Below are 15,653 nucleotides of genomic sequence, written 5' to 3'. Positions count from 1 at the left end.
GTCTTTTCTAAGGAGTCAGCTCTTTGCACTAGGTGGCCAAAGTATTGGAGCTTTGGCATCAGTCCTTCCAATGAATATTCAGGGCTGATTTCCTTTAGGATTGACTGCTTTGACCTCTTTGTAGTCCAAGGGACTCTCAAGGGTCTTCTTCAACACAACAGTTCAAAAGCATCAATTCTTCAGTTCTCAGCTTTCTTTATGGTCCAATTCTCACATCCATACATGACTACTGGAAAAATCTTAGCTCTGACTATATGGACTTTTGTCAGCAAAATGATGCCTCTACTTTTTAATATGCTGTCTAGGTTGGTCATAGCTTTCCTTCCAAGGAGCAAGCATCTTCTAATTTCATGGCTGCAGTCACCATCCACAGTGATTTTGTAGCCAAAGAAAATAAAATATGTCACTGCCTCCACTTTTTCCCATCTATTTGCCATGAAGTGATGGGAGCAATTGCCATGATCTTAGTTTTTTGAATGTTGAGTTTTAAGCCAGTTTTTTCACTCACCACTTTCAAACCCATATCAAGAGGCTCTTTAGTTCCCCTTCACTTCCTGCCATTATAGTGGTTTCATCTGCGTATCTAAGTTGTTTATATTTCTCCCAGCAATCTTGATTCCAGCTTGTGATTCACCTAGTCTGTCATTTTGCCTGATGTACTCTGCATATAAGTTAAATAAGCAGGATGACATACTTGACATACTCCTTTCCAAATTTTGAACCAGTCGACTGTTTCATGACCAGTTCTATTGACCTGCATACAGGTTTCTCATGAGGCAAGTAAGTTGATCTGGTACTTCCATCTCTTTAAGAATTTTCCACAGTTTGTTGTGACCACACAGTCAAGGGCTTTAGTGTAGTCAATGAAGCAGAAGTAGATATTTTTCTGGAATTTCCTTGCTTTCTCTATGTTCCAATGAATGTTGGCAATTTGATCTCTGCTTCTTCTGCCTTTTTAAAGCCAGGCTGTACATTTGGAAGTTCTTAGTTCGTGTACTGCTGAAGCCTAGCTTGAAGGATTTTGAATATAACCTTGCTGGCATGTGAAATGAGTGTAATTGTATGCTAGTTTGAACATTCATTTGGCACTGCCCTTCTTTGGGATTGGAATGAAAACACCTTTTCAAGTCCTGTGCCACTGCTGAGTTTTCCAAATTTGCTGGCATATTGAGTGCAGCACTTGAAAAACATCATTTTTTAGGATTTAAAATAGCTCAGCTGGAACTCTATCACCTCTACTAGCTTCATTCATAGTGATGCTTCCTAAGGCCCACTTGACTTCACATTCCAGGATGTCTGGCTCTATGTGAGTGACCACACCATCATGGTTATCATCCAGATCATTAAGACCTTTTTGTTTAGTTCTTCTGTGTATTCTTGCCACCTCTTCTTAATATCTTCTGCTTCTGTTAAGGTCTTTGCTGTTTCTGTCCTTTATACTGCCCATACTTGCATGAAATATTCCCTTGATATCTCCAGTTTTCTTGAAGAGATCTCTAGTCTTTCACATTCTATTGTTTTCCTCTATTTCTTTGCATTGTTCATTAAGAAACCTTCTTTTATCTCTCCTTGCTATTCTCTGGAACTCTGTATTCAGTCGAGTATATTTTTCCCTTGTCTTTTGCTTCTCTACTTTCCTCAGCTACTTGTAAGGCCTCTTCAGACAACCACTTAGCCCTCTTGCATTTCTTTTTCTTTGGGATGGTTTTTGTCACTGCCTCCTGTGCAATGTTATGGACCTCCATCCATAGTTCTTCAGGTGCTCTGTCTACCAGATCTAATCCCTTGAATCTATTTGTCACCTTCACCATATAATCATAAGGGATTTGAGTTAGGTCACAGCTGAATAGCCTAGTGATTTTTCCCTACTTTCTTCAATTTAAGCCTGAATTTTGCAATAAGGAGCTCATAATTTGAGCCACAGTCAGCTCCAGATCTTATTTTTGCTGACTGTATAGAGTTTCTCCATCTTCAGCTGCAAAGAATATAATCAATCTGATTTCAATATTGACCATTTGGTGATATCTATATGTAGACTCATTTCTTGTGTTTTTGGAAGAGGGTGTTTCCTATGACCTGTGCATTCTCTTGACAAAACTCTGTTATCCTTTGCCCTGCTTCATTTTATAAGCACAGCCAAACTTACCTGTTATTCCAGGTACCCCCTAACTTTCTACTTTTGCATTCCAATCCCCTACAAGGAAAATGACTTTTTTTTTAATGTTAGTTCTACAAGGTATTATAGGTCTTCATTGAACCACTCAGGTTCAGCTTCTTTGGCATCAGTTGGGGCATAGACATGTATTACTGTGATGATGAATGGTTTGCCTGGAAACAAACTGAGATCATTCTGTCGTTTTTGAGGTTGTACCCAGGTACTGCATTTTGGACACTTGTTGATTATAAGGGCTACCCAACAAAGGTCTGTCTAGTCAAAGTTTTGGTTTTTCCAGTAGTCGTGTATGGATGTGAGAGTTGGACTATAAAGAAAGGTGAGCACTGAAGAATTGATGCTTTTGTACTGTGGTGTTGGAGAAGACTCAAGAGTCCCTTGGACTGCAAGGAGATCCAACCAGTCCATCCTAAAGGAATATTCATTGGAAGGACTGATGCTGAAGCTGAAACTCCAATACTTTGGCCACCTGATGTGAAGAGCTGACTCATTGGAAAAGACGCTGATACTGGGAATAATCAAAGGCAGGAGGAAAAGGGGACAACAGAGGATGAGATGGTTGGATGGCATCACTGACTCTATGGACATGAGTTTGAGTAAGCTCTGGGAGTTGGTGATCGGACATAACTGGGCGACTAAACTGAACTGAACTGAACATTTCTTCTAAGGAATTCTTGCCCACAGCAGTAGATATAATGGTCATCTGAATTAAATTCATCCATTTTAGTTCACTGATTCCTAAGATATCAGTGTTCAATCATGCCATCTGCTTGACCATGTCCAGTTTACACTGACTCATGAACCTAACATTCCAGGTTCCTGTGCAATATTGTTCTTTACAACATGGTACTTTCCTTTCACCACCAGACACATCCAGAACTGAGCATTCTTTCCATTTTAGCCCAACCACTTCATTCTTTCTGGAGCTATTAGTAGTTGCCCTGCGCTGTTCCCAGTAGTTTATTGGACACCTTCTGACTTTGGGGGCTCATCTTCCGGTATCATATCTTTTTGCCTTTTCATATTGTTTATGGGGTTCTTGAGGCAAGAATCCTGGAGTGGTTTGCCATTCCCTCCTTCACTGGACCACATTTTTTCAGAACTCTCCACTATGACCCATCTGTCTTGGTTGGCTCTACATGGCATGACTCATAGCTTCCATGAGTTATACAAGCCCCTTCACCACCACATGGCTATGATCCATGCAGTGGACCAGAGACTGAGGTATTGCAGGTCTGGAGATGGATAGTGCTGATGGCAGCACAACAGGGTGAAAGTGCTTAAAGCCACTGTATAATTCAGCATATATTCATCTAAAAATGCTTAAAATGGCAAATTTTATGTTTATCTATTTTCCACAATAAGAAAAAAGCCAGGATCTTCTATAAAGTTTTATTCATATAATTTAAAAAATTAAATAAAATTAATATGGAATTAACTTCTGTTTTAACTCTAGCAACATTAATATGTCAGAATTGGAGGGATTTTTTTGTTTTACTGTATTTTTTAGATTTTATCATATAGTTTAATTTAGTCTTAAATGTTTCTAGTTCTCTGATATGTAAAATGCCAAATATATATGTGTATATATATATATATACACATATGAAAGTAGAAGTGAAAGTCACTCAGTCATGTCCGACTGTTTGCGACCACATGAACTATAGGAATTCTCCAGGCCAGAATACTGGAGTGGGGAGCCATTCTCTTTTCCACAGGAACTTCTCAACCCAGGGATTGATCCTAGGTCTCCCGCATTGCAGGAGAACTCTTTGCCAACTGAGCCACCAGGGAAACCCTTTATATTTATATACACACACATACATATACATGAAGAACTTGTTTGGATTGAAAATATCTCCTATAATATAGACAAGATGCAATATACTAAATATTAATAAAAATCCAGGACATATTTAAAAAATTACCAGGAAAAATGTAATACCCAGGATAGAGCAACTAGATTTTAAAAAGAGATAATTTCTGTCCTAAGTAAACTACTGTAGGCAAGAAGGAAAACTTTTGTATTCTTTTTATGAAATAAGTACAAAATTGACATAATACTTGATCCCCAAAAAGAACCCACAAAAAAAAAAAAATGTTTGATCTTATTTAATGTTAGAATTGGGGTTAGATCTTAGTTCCTCACCAGGGAGCGAACCTGCATCTTCTGAAGTAAAAGCATAGAGTCTCAACCACAGGACCACGAGGAAAGTTCCTAGAGAGGTACTCTGACTGGCCAGGTCTGGGAAATGTGAAAACTTCTATGAGTGAAAGAGGAAGGAGGCTAACAGCCCCACTCATACTGAATGGCATGTTTTTACTCTAAACAGAAGGTATCAAAAGCCAAGAAAATAAAGAGGTTAGGCAGATAAAACTGAAGTGTCCTCATGTTACTTTTATTATTCTATATTGGCTCCCCATCAAACCTAAAAAATGATTCAGAATACTTTCCTACTGATGCCGCTTCACCTTGATTATCCATCATGTAAAAATTATATGAAATCCGAATTTCAGTGTTCACAAATAAAACTTAGTTGGAGCGTGGATACAATCATTCATTGCATCCTATCTAAGGCTGCTTTTGTGCTATAGCAGCAGGACTGAATAATAGTGACAGAGACCTTATGGACTACAGAGTCAAAAATATTTACTACCTAGTACTTTGCTAGAAAGAGTCTTATTGTTGTTCAGTTGCTAAGTCATGTCCAATTCTGCAACCCCATGAACTGCAGCACACCAGGCTTCCCTGTCCTTCACTATCTCTCCTGGAGTCTGCTTAAACTCATGTTCATTGATTCAGTGATGCCATCCAATGATGTCATCCTCTGTTGCCCCCTTCTATGCTGGCCCCCAATCTGGAAGCACATAATCCACACCATCATAACCATCAAAACTACTTTCCGAAACTGAAATTCTGTGAATCTTAGATTGCTCCTCTTGAAAAATGCTATACATCTTTAGACACATAAAAATATTTTCTTTAGCTAGCTTTTGTTAAATTATTGATTATAGGCTGATTCAATGTTACCTCTATAACTGCTTCCATATTGTCTTAATATATTTTTTTACTCACGTCTAGTTTTCCAAACCAACAAAGTAACCATGAGCATATTTTTTCTTTCTTTCTTAAAATACTTATTTATTTATTTGGAAGCTCTGGAACTTAGTTACAGCATGTGGGATCTTCAGTTTTCACTGTGGCATGTACGATCTTTCTACTTGCAGCATGCAAACTTAGTTGCAGCATATGGGATCTAGTTCCCTGACCAGGGAATGAATGCAGGCACCTTGCTTTGGGAGCATGGAGTGTTAGTCACTGGACCACTAGGGAAGTCCCATGAGCATATCTTCAAATATGAGAAAACTAAGTATATTTTAAAATTTATTTTATTCAAGTATAGTTGATTTACAATGTTGTGTTAAAAAGCATATTAATTTGGGTTTTAAGCAATCCATTTGTCGGCACCTGGTTCTATTGTTCCATGAAAATCAAGTGAAGGTCTGGTAAAGCATCCTATTCCTTCTCTATTTCTAGGAATATTTGCTCTTCTCAGAGATGACTGGTCACAACCGGAATAAGGTGTTTCCTGAGAAACTTCTGGATTTCCTTCCAAGAATGTTCATGTCCAGCTGCGTGTGGGAAAAGGCATTGCCTCCTCGGTGCATGGAGAAGTGGAGATTAGAGCTCCTGGAGGCATAGCACAGGGGGGTGGGGGGAGGCTGTATCAGGTGGCCCACTCCAAAGTAAGACAGCAGAGTCCAGTTGTTCCTCCCACGTCTCCTCAGCTGTTCTGTGCTTGCTCTGCATATGTTTTCCTACTGACATTCTTATCTTTTTCTCTCACGATGAAGAGAAAATGTCCCTGGGTCTTTTCAATGGGGAGAAAAGAAGTCTCACTGGCTTCAGCTCTAGTTTCCTCAAATATGTGCTATAACCTTACTAATCCTAAGGCACTGATGGATAGGAGAGGAGGAGAGACTGGCAAGGGCTGATTTATCTGATCATGATGTATCTGGAATGTCAAGAGCAAAGTTGGACTCATTAATAAGCACAGTGGCTGTGACTTATTTTAGGTGAATAGCCATGGAAAGGCCAATCTCTGCTCCTTTCATATGGAGACTACCCCAATGCCTGGCCCAAGGACCTGTAAAAAATTAATACAGAAACCTCAAGTAAATATTAATACAACCCGGAGACCAGTAGGGGGAGCTCTCATTTCTGCAACGATGGCAAACCCAACAAATAGAAAGGCTCCTCTTCTTTCCAGCAAGGACTCAGTCAATGAAAAGTCTTGGGTTCTTGGCTCACTGTAAGCCCTCCCATCTTCCTTTTCCCCTCCAGGAAATCCTTCCCTTGCTGTCAGGGACTTGCATGTGGTTCACCATGGTTCCAGACCCCAACTTGCAATTTCTGCTGATCCTGAATAACCTCATCTTTGCTGGAAGAGCATCTGGCATCCTACTTGTTTTAGGTCAACATTTGGTAGCCCATACAAAGACCAGAGAGCTTCCCCGTGGCTCAGTGGTAAAGAATCTGCCTGCAATGCAAAAGACCTGGGTTCTATCTCTGGGTCAGAAAGATCTCCTGGAGAAGTAAATGGCAATCTGGGAAATCCCATGGACAGAGTAGCCTGACAGGCTACAGTCCATAGGGACATGACTTAGCAACTAATCCACCACCACAAGGACCAGAGGAAACCCCCAAAGACTCTAGGGCTAATGAGCAAAGAAGTGAGGTATCCACAACTGAGCCCTTTATTGCTCATTCCTTTTCTCACTGACCCTGCACATCTTTCTCCTGATTCAAGCCTTTGTAGTCTGTGGACTAAGAATGCTGTCTGCCACATCAGTAGAAAAAGGATGTGGTGGCCATCAACCCATCAGCCACTACAGCCCCTCCTCCAACAGACAGCCCCGAGGGAACTCAGGATGGAAGCAAACAGGATGCTGATCCTAGACAGCTGATGTGTATATCAAAGGAATTATTTCAGTGAACCCAGATTCTTTGACTTCACTTTCACTTTCATGCATTGGAGGAGGAAATGGCAACCCACTCCAGTGTTCTTGCCTGGAGAATCCCAGGGACGGCCGAGCCTGGGGGGCTGCCGTCTATGGGGTCGCACAGAGTCAGACACGACGGAAGCGACTCAGCAGCAGCAGCAGCAGCAGCATGTAGAAAAGTACAAATTCATTAATTTGCGATGACTGGTTTTCTTTAATAAATAGTAATCTTTTGATCAGTAAAACCTGGCTTGCAAAAACCTGGTTTTTGTTGAGAAACTCTTACATATCCTGGCTTCTCCCTTACCTCTAGAGAGCAGTCCCTCAGAGCTATCTGAGAAGCTGCTCCCTCGGCTTAAAAGTCCTCGGTTTGTCCACCAAATAAAACATAATTCTCAGCTTTCAGGTTGTGCTTTTCTTTTCTTTCTTTCAGTTGACCCTGTTGGTACTTGAAGCTCTCCAGGTTGTATTCGGGATCTGTTTTTAGGTTTCACTCTTTCTGGTTAAAGCCTTGCTCTGTATGCAAGTACTCTTTTGGCAGTTCAGTCTTATTCTGAGATCAGACTGCTTCAACTGAATTGGCTGAGAAGCTATCAGCCCAGTTCCTTCAGGTACAGGGGCTGTTTCACTGAAGCAGTCAGTTCACCGGAACTGAACCAGCAGCCTGTACCTTTGGAATGGGCGCGGTTTCACAGGAATTAGCTGAGAAGCCTTCGGCCTGGCTCCTCCAGGACCAAGCTGTTCCCTCAGGACTGGCGGGTATTAGGCCTACAGACGGTTTGAGCTGCGAGCTGTTAAAACTGAGCTGTTTAAGATATAAATTGTTTAAGCTGTTGGAAAACTATTCTTTTACTCTAGAGAAAAAGTCTCTGAGAAATGGTATCCTAGTTATCTATATATCTTGAGGGCACACCACCCCCCTCCACACACACACACTGAGATTCCAGGCAATTTTTTTTTTTTTTAATTTTTATTAGTTGGAGGCTAATTACTTTACATCATTACAGTAGTTTTTGTTATACACTGATATGAATTAGCCATGGATTTACATGTATTCCTCATCCCAGTCCCCCCTCCCACCTCCCTCTCCACCCGATCCCTCTGGGTCTTCCCAGCGCACCAGGCGATTCCAGGCAATTTTACGTTTAAAATCTTTATTTTTCCTCATGCTAATGGACTGACGTAACCAAAGGCAATTCAGAATATCAATGGCCGTTATGTGTAACCTTTGAAATTCCTAAATTTAATTTTCTTAAAACCAAACTGGCAGCCCAGGTTGGGTGCATGAGACAAGTGCTCGGGCCTGGTGCACTGGGAAGACCCAGAGGGATCGGGTGGAGAGGGAGGTGGGAGGGGGGACCGGGATGGGGAACACATGTAGATCCATGGCTAATTCATTTCAATGTATGACAAAAACTACTGTAATGATGTAAAGTAATTAGCCTCCAACTAATAAAAATAAATGGGAAAAAAAAAAAAACCAAACTGGAATACAATAGCGCAAAAATCTTCAGAACTGAATGAAATGCCTATTTTGATTGGTATTTGGGGACGATGGCATAAATTTTAGATATTGCATCCAGACAAGAAAATTAAAGCATAACATACTCCCTGTCAGAGCTGGGCCCTCCCTATGTGCAGTTGGCATCTGCATTATCCATTAACCAGACCGTCCCAAGGCAGGAATGCCCACTTGACTGTAAAAATTAACCTTTTCCCTTCTTCATAGACCAGTAATGTTACTCCTTAAAAGATAACATTCCTTTCCTAGTCCTAGAAGAGATCGTGATGACCCATTGCTGGCTGTGTATAGTGCTTGTCTGGACTGTGTATCTCTGATGAATTTTATATAAAACATCAAAGTGCCACTTTGATGTATGATCTTTTGTTTCAAAAACGTATGTAACTGGGCCTTTGACTTCTAAACAAGAAGAACAGTCTCAGAAATACTGTCTGCTGGGTTATAATCCTCAGGTTGGCTTCAGTAAAATTTTCTGTTTCTCCTGAAGATCAACTGTTGATTAATTTTTCATTCACAGAGACTTCCCAACATTATCAGAAGTCTAAAACTGCCTTTCTGCAAAATAAGATTTTAAGATTAACCGAGGCAAATGAACTATTTTAAAAGGATAAAATGATGCCTGAGACCTCAGGTTCTTCATTGGCTTCTTTGTCTCAGGCTCTGACTCTGATGGGGGCTTCCCAGGTGGTGCTAGTGGTAAAGAACCCACCTGCCAATGCAGGAGATGTCAACACGCAGGTTCGATCCCTGGGACGGTAAGACCCCCTGTAGGAGGGCACAGCAATCCTCTCCAGTATTCCTGCCTGGAGAATCCCATGGACAGAGGAGTGTGTCAGGCTATAGCCCATAGGGTCACAAAGAGTCGGACTTGGCTAAAGTCATGTAGCATGCACAGAAGCTGCCTCTGATGCCATCTTGTCTTCCTCCCTCACCTCCCAGGCTCTGCCCTAGGCACCGCCTTCCTTCTTTCCTTTGATGCCACCTACATTGCCTCTATACCCTCAATTTTTTTATACTAATTCTCTCATTTAATTTTCTTTTTGCCTGAAACCCTACCCACCTTTTCCCTCTAAACTTATTTTAAAGCTCAGTTCAGTTCAGTCACTCAGTTGTGTCTACGACCCCATGGATTGCAGCATGCCAGGCCTTCCTGTCCATCACCGACTCCCGGAGCTTGCTCAAACTCATGTCCATCAAGTTGGTGAAGCCATCCAACCATCTCATCCTCTGTCGTCCCCTTCTCCTGCCTTCAGTTTTTCCCAGCATCAGGGTCTTTTCAAATGAGACAGTTCTTCGCATCAGGAGGCCAAAGTATTGGAGTTTCAGCTTCAGCATCAGTCTGTCCAATGAATATTCAGGGCTGATTTCCTTTAGGATTGAATGGTTGATCTCCTTGCTGTTCAAGGACCTGGTGTCTGGGAAGGGAAACATCTTCCAGGGAGTGTTAATATGGACGTTGTAAGAAGGGAGTCTTTTATCAAAGCTAGTCCCTTTAAAACTAAGCCTTCTGAGGATGCAGAACCTTTATTTATATTTCCTGAACTAAAGCTGAACTGTGAGCCATAGTCAAAGATTTTCCCCAAATAACCGAAGATCCTCACAAATTTTGTGAAAAATTTAACATTGTTATTCAAACTTATCAACCTTGTTTTTCTAACTTACACCTACTACTTTCATATGCTTGTCAGTAAAGGTCAAACCCAGGATTAGATAAAAAAACCCCAAATGGGAAAATCCTGAAATTTCCCCCTGTTGGAGACAATTTTCACACACTGAGGCATAGGGAAGTAATTTTGGCTTATACACAGCAGCCTGAACTTTGTGTGAACTAGAACAGCTTGTTATACACACACAGCACATCTGCTTTAACCATCAAGGTAAAGAATATCTGTTTTGAAGATAAGGGGAAAAACTCCCTTCTTATGACATCCATATTAACACTGCCTGGAAGATGTTTCCCTTCCCAGACACCAGGTCCTACTGTCTCACTCTCTATATACTAAATTTGTCTATTTTGGAAACTTGAAGGAATATCCCCCTGTCATGTTTGATGTATGTTCTTTGTTCTGATAAAGTATATAACTATACTAAAAACCATTTTTCAAGCAAGCAGTTTCTCAGAGTAATCTGACAGGCTGTCTCCTGGGTTATAGTCCTCAGTTTGGCTCAAACAAAACTCTTTTCTATTCCTATTACAAGTAGTTTATTGATTATTTCCATCAACACCTAAGATTACAACACAGAGACCAACCTACTAACTTATATGATCTAACCTGGGCAATTGCTAGGTGACTTTTTCAAAGCCTGTTGATTGGAACAAAATTCAGACTTTTTACATGAAAACCTGATGAATCTGCTCCATGACTATTACAATTAACTTCAGATTATTTTAAAAGAAAATTCTGAGCTTTTAGAGGTTGATTCCACCCAGATAGCTTTAACTCTATGTTTATTAATGGACTAAACCAGAATATTTCCTTCCTAGTAAAAAGAACCAAGATGGAATGGGAGACTAGAATTTTCCATTCCAGAGTTTAGTTAATCTGGCAAACTCTCTCACACTCTAAATGAGTCACCAAAATGAAAGACGTCCAGCAAATGACAGTCCCTAAGTGAAAACCAAAACCCTCTTAGTTTTAAACACCTTCTGCCCTCTAGCCAGTCTTTCCAACGTTCTCCCAGTTCTCAATAATACGGTTTGGGGGGGACTACAGGGGCTCTTTCCCACCTTCCCTCTTAATAGAATGGGAGAAACATTTCCTCAGACTGGGGATGGGTCTCTTCCTGTTCTAAGTAACACCAGAACCACAATCTTGGTGCTCAGCACCACTACTATAAAGCAGCCCCTGCCTCGGAGTACTAAAACAATTCACATATGGGATCTCTAGTGAACCCCAAAGAGCTTCCTGTCTCTGAACCTATTCCCTTTTGTTTAGGCCCTTTGAGAGTTACACACTCTTTTCTCCTTAGCTCCTCTGCCCTTAGCCATTTATTAGGTCGAGACTTCCTAGATAAGCATCATGCCAGAATTTCTTTATCCCAAAAAGGGAAAATTATTCTAGCATTTGACAGTAGTCATCAAAGTAACCAATCACATAAATTAAATGACCCTTGGACATCTTTTCATTGCTTCAGCTCTGAGTCCTAGAGCTGATTCTCAAAACACTGATTATTTGTTCTATTGAATTAGCTACCACTTTCCTATGGACAAAATTCTGTAACTGACACGGGCAAAGTTCACAGCACACCTCCCATCCTGATTCAGATAGGTCCCTCAAAACCTTTTTCTGGAATTAATCAATACCTTTTAAGTAAAGAAGCCCTTAATAGAAGACTGCAAGTCTCAAGACCTCATTATCCCTTGTACTAGTCTTTCTAATATTTCTACTTGACCTGTGAGAAAACCTAGGACCCCAGGATGGATGTTCACCCAGAATCTCCAGGTAGCAACAATACATCCCTCGATGCCCTGTTGTTCCTAACTCTTATATGTTACTAATATCCACTGTCACTAAGTAAACTCTTTACCATAACTGATTTATGCACTGCATTCTCTAGTACTCCAGTTGATGAAGCCACCCATTAACTTTTGCCTTTATTTGGAAAGAAAAAGAATTAACCTGAACACTAATGCCTCAGGTTTTACTAAGAGTCCTTATTTCTCAATTTCTGAAGGCTGGTCTGGATGACAGAATATGTGGATGATTTGCTTCTTTGCTCTTCTTCTCAAGCCTCCTCAAAGAAAGACAGCATACACTTGCTGAAGTATTAGCTTCAAAGGGACATAAAGCCACCAAAATTTCAAAGGAAAATGGCAGTTTGTCCAAACCCAGGTGTATATTTAGGGCATCTGATATGAGAACAGGGACTACACCTAGATCCAGATAGACTTTATAGTGTCCAGAGTTTCCCCAAACCCAAAACTAAACACCACTGTGACAGTTTCTTGCGATAGTTATGCTGAAGTTAGATTCCAAATTTCTCTCTTATGGCCAAATCTCTTTGTGTTTTATTCAAGAATAACAACCCCAGCCCAATTTAAGAGGAAAAACCAGAAGACATAGCTTGTAAGGCCTTAAAGGAGAGCTTGATGAACTCACCTGCCCTGGGGCATTCCAATGATCAGACTCCCTTTTACCTTTTTTGAAAAGGAAGGAGATGCCCTTGGGGTACTCACCCCAAAACACAAGGACCACCACTGACCCTTAGGGTATTCTAGCCAGCAGCTGGATCCTGTGACATAGGGATACCCTCCTTGCCTTAGAGTGATTCAGTTCAGTTCAGACATTCAGCCGTGTCCAACTCTTTGTGACCCCATGGACTGCAGCACTCCAGGCTTCCCTCTCCATCACCTACTCCTGGAGTTTACACAAACTCACACCCATTGAGTCGGTGATGCCATCCAACCATCTCATTCTCTGTCGTCACCTTCTCCTCCCGCTTTCAATCCTTCTCAGCATCAGGGTCTTTTCAAATGAATCAGTTCTTCACATAGGTGGCCAAAGTATTGGAGTTTCAGCCTCAGCATCAATCCTTCCAATGAATATTCAGGACTGATTTCCTTTAGGATGGACTGGTTGGATCTCTCTACTGTTCAAGGGACTCTCAGGAGTCTTTTCCAACACAGTAATACAAAAACATCAATTTTTCCGCACTTGGCCTTCTTTACAGTCCAATTCTGACATCCATACATGACTACTCGAAAAACCATAGCTTTGACTACACAGACCTTTGTTGGCAAAGTAATGTCTCTGCTTTTTAATGTGCTGCCTAGGTTGGTCACAACTTTCCTCCAAAGGGGCACGCAAGTTCTTTTAATTTCGTGGCTGCAGTCACCATCTGCAGTGATTTTGGAGCCCTGAAAAATAAAGTCTGACACTGTTTCCATTGTTTCCCCATCTATTTGCCATGAAGTGATGGAACCAGATGCCATGATCTTAGTTTTCTGAATGTTGAGTTTTAAGCCAAGTTTTTCACTCTCCTCTTTCATTTTCATCAAGAGGCTCTTTAGTTCCTCGCTTTCTGCCATAAGGGTGGTGTCATCTGCATATCTGACGTTATTGAATTTCTCCTGGAAATCTTGACTCCAGCTTGTGCTTCATCCAGTCCAACATTTCTCATGATATACTCTGCATATAAGTTAAATAAGCAGGGTAACAATATACAGCCTTGATGTACTCCTTTCCTGATTTGGAACCAGTCTGTTGTTCCATGACCACTTCTAACTGTTGCTTCTTGACCTGCATACAGATTTCTCAGGAGGCAGGTCAGGTGATCTGGTATTCCCATCCTTTAAATAATTTTCCAGAGTTTGTTGTGATCCACACAGTCAAAGGCTTTGGCATAGTCAATAAAGCAGAAGCAGATGTTTTTCTGGAGCTCTCTTGCTTTTGTAATGATCTAACAGATGTAGGCAATTTGATCTCTGGTTCCTCTGCCTTTTCTAAATCCAGCTTGAACATCTGGAAGTTCATGGTTCATGTACTGTTGAAGCCTGGCTTGGAGAATTTTGAGCATTACTTTGCTGGCATGTGAGATGAGTGCAATTGTGCAGTAGTTTGAGCATTCTTTGGCATTGCCTTTCTTTGGGATTGGAATGCAAACAGATCTTTTCCAGTCCTGTGGCCACTGCTGAGTTTTCCAAATTTGCTGGCATAATGAGTGCAGTACTTTCACAGCATCATCTTTTAGGATTTGAAATAGCTCAACTGGAATTCCATCATCTCCACTAGGTTTGTTTGTAGGGATGCTTCCTAAGGCCCACTTGACTTCGTATTCCAGAATGTCTGGCTCTCCGTGAGTTATCATACCGTTGTAATTATCTGGATTGAGATCTTCTTTGGATAGTTCTTCTGTGTATTCTTGCCACCTCTTCTTAATATCTTCTGCTTCTGTTAGGTCCAAACCATTTCTGTCCTTTATTGTGCCCATCTTTTCATGAAATGTTCCCTTGGTATCTCTAATTTTCATGAAGAGGTCTCTAGTGTTTCCCATTCTATTATTTTCCTCTATTTCATTGCACTGATCACTGAGGAAGGCTTTCTTATCTCTCCTTGCTATTCTTTGGAACTCTGCATTCAAACAGGTATATCTTTCCTTTTCTCCTTTGCCTTTCACTTCTCTTCTTTTCATAGCTATTTGTAAGGCCTCCTCAGACAACCATTTTGCCTTTTTGCATTTCTTTTTCTTGGGGATGGTCTTGATCACTGCTTCCTGTACAATGTCATGACCTCTGTCCATAGTTCATCAGGCACTCTGTCTATCAGATCTAATCCCTTGAATCTATTTCTCACTTCCACTATATAATTGTAAGGGATTTGATCTAGGTCATACCTGAATAGTCTAGTGGTTTTCCCTACTTTCTTCAATTTAAGTCTGTATTTGGCAATAAGGAGTTCACGATCTGTGCCACAGTCAGCTCCTGGTCCTGTTTTTGTTGACTATATAGAGCTCTCCATCTTTGGCCGCAAAGAATATAATCAATCTGATTTCAGTATTGACCATCTGGTGATGTCCATGTGTAGAGTCTTCTCTTGTGCTGTTGAAAGAGGGTGTTTGCTATGACCAGTGCATTCTCTTGGCAAAACTCTATTAGCCTTTGCCCTGCTTCATTCTGTACTCCAAGGCCAAATTTGCCTGTTACTCCAGGTGTTTCTTGACTTCCTACTTTTACATTCCAGTCCCCTATAATGAAAAGAACATCTTTTGGGGGTGTTAGTTCTAGAAGGTCTTGTAAGTCTTCATAGAACTGTTTAACTTCAGCTTCTTCAACATTACTGGTTGGGGCATAGATGTGGATTACTGTAATATTGAATGGTTGCCTTGGAAATGAACAGAGATCACTCTGTCGTTTTTGAGATTGCATCAAGTACTGCATTTCAGACTCTTGTTGACTATGATGGCTACTCTTTCTTCTAAGGGATTCTTGCCCACAGTAGTAGATGTAATGGTCAT

At 40.9% G+C, this 15,653-nt stretch overlaps 1 pseudogene; it reads right to left on the bottom strand.

Annotated features, from left to right (window-relative positions):
• Positions 1-5,551: 5,551 nt before the first annotated feature.
• LOC110124642 (bile acid-CoA:amino acid N-acyltransferase-like) overlaps positions 5,552-15,653 on the bottom strand; it is a 33,318-nt pseudogene continuing 23,216 nt past the window's right edge.

The sequence above is a fragment of the Odocoileus virginianus genome, chromosome 31 (genome assembly GCF_023699985.2).
Source record: "Odocoileus virginianus isolate 20LAN1187 ecotype Illinois chromosome 31, Ovbor_1.2, whole genome shotgun sequence".
Lineage (NCBI taxonomy): Eukaryota > Metazoa > Chordata > Mammalia > Artiodactyla > Cervidae > Odocoileus > Odocoileus virginianus.
The sequence above is the reverse complement of the archived record's forward strand: the minus strand, read 5'-3'. Positions and strand labels throughout refer to the sequence as shown.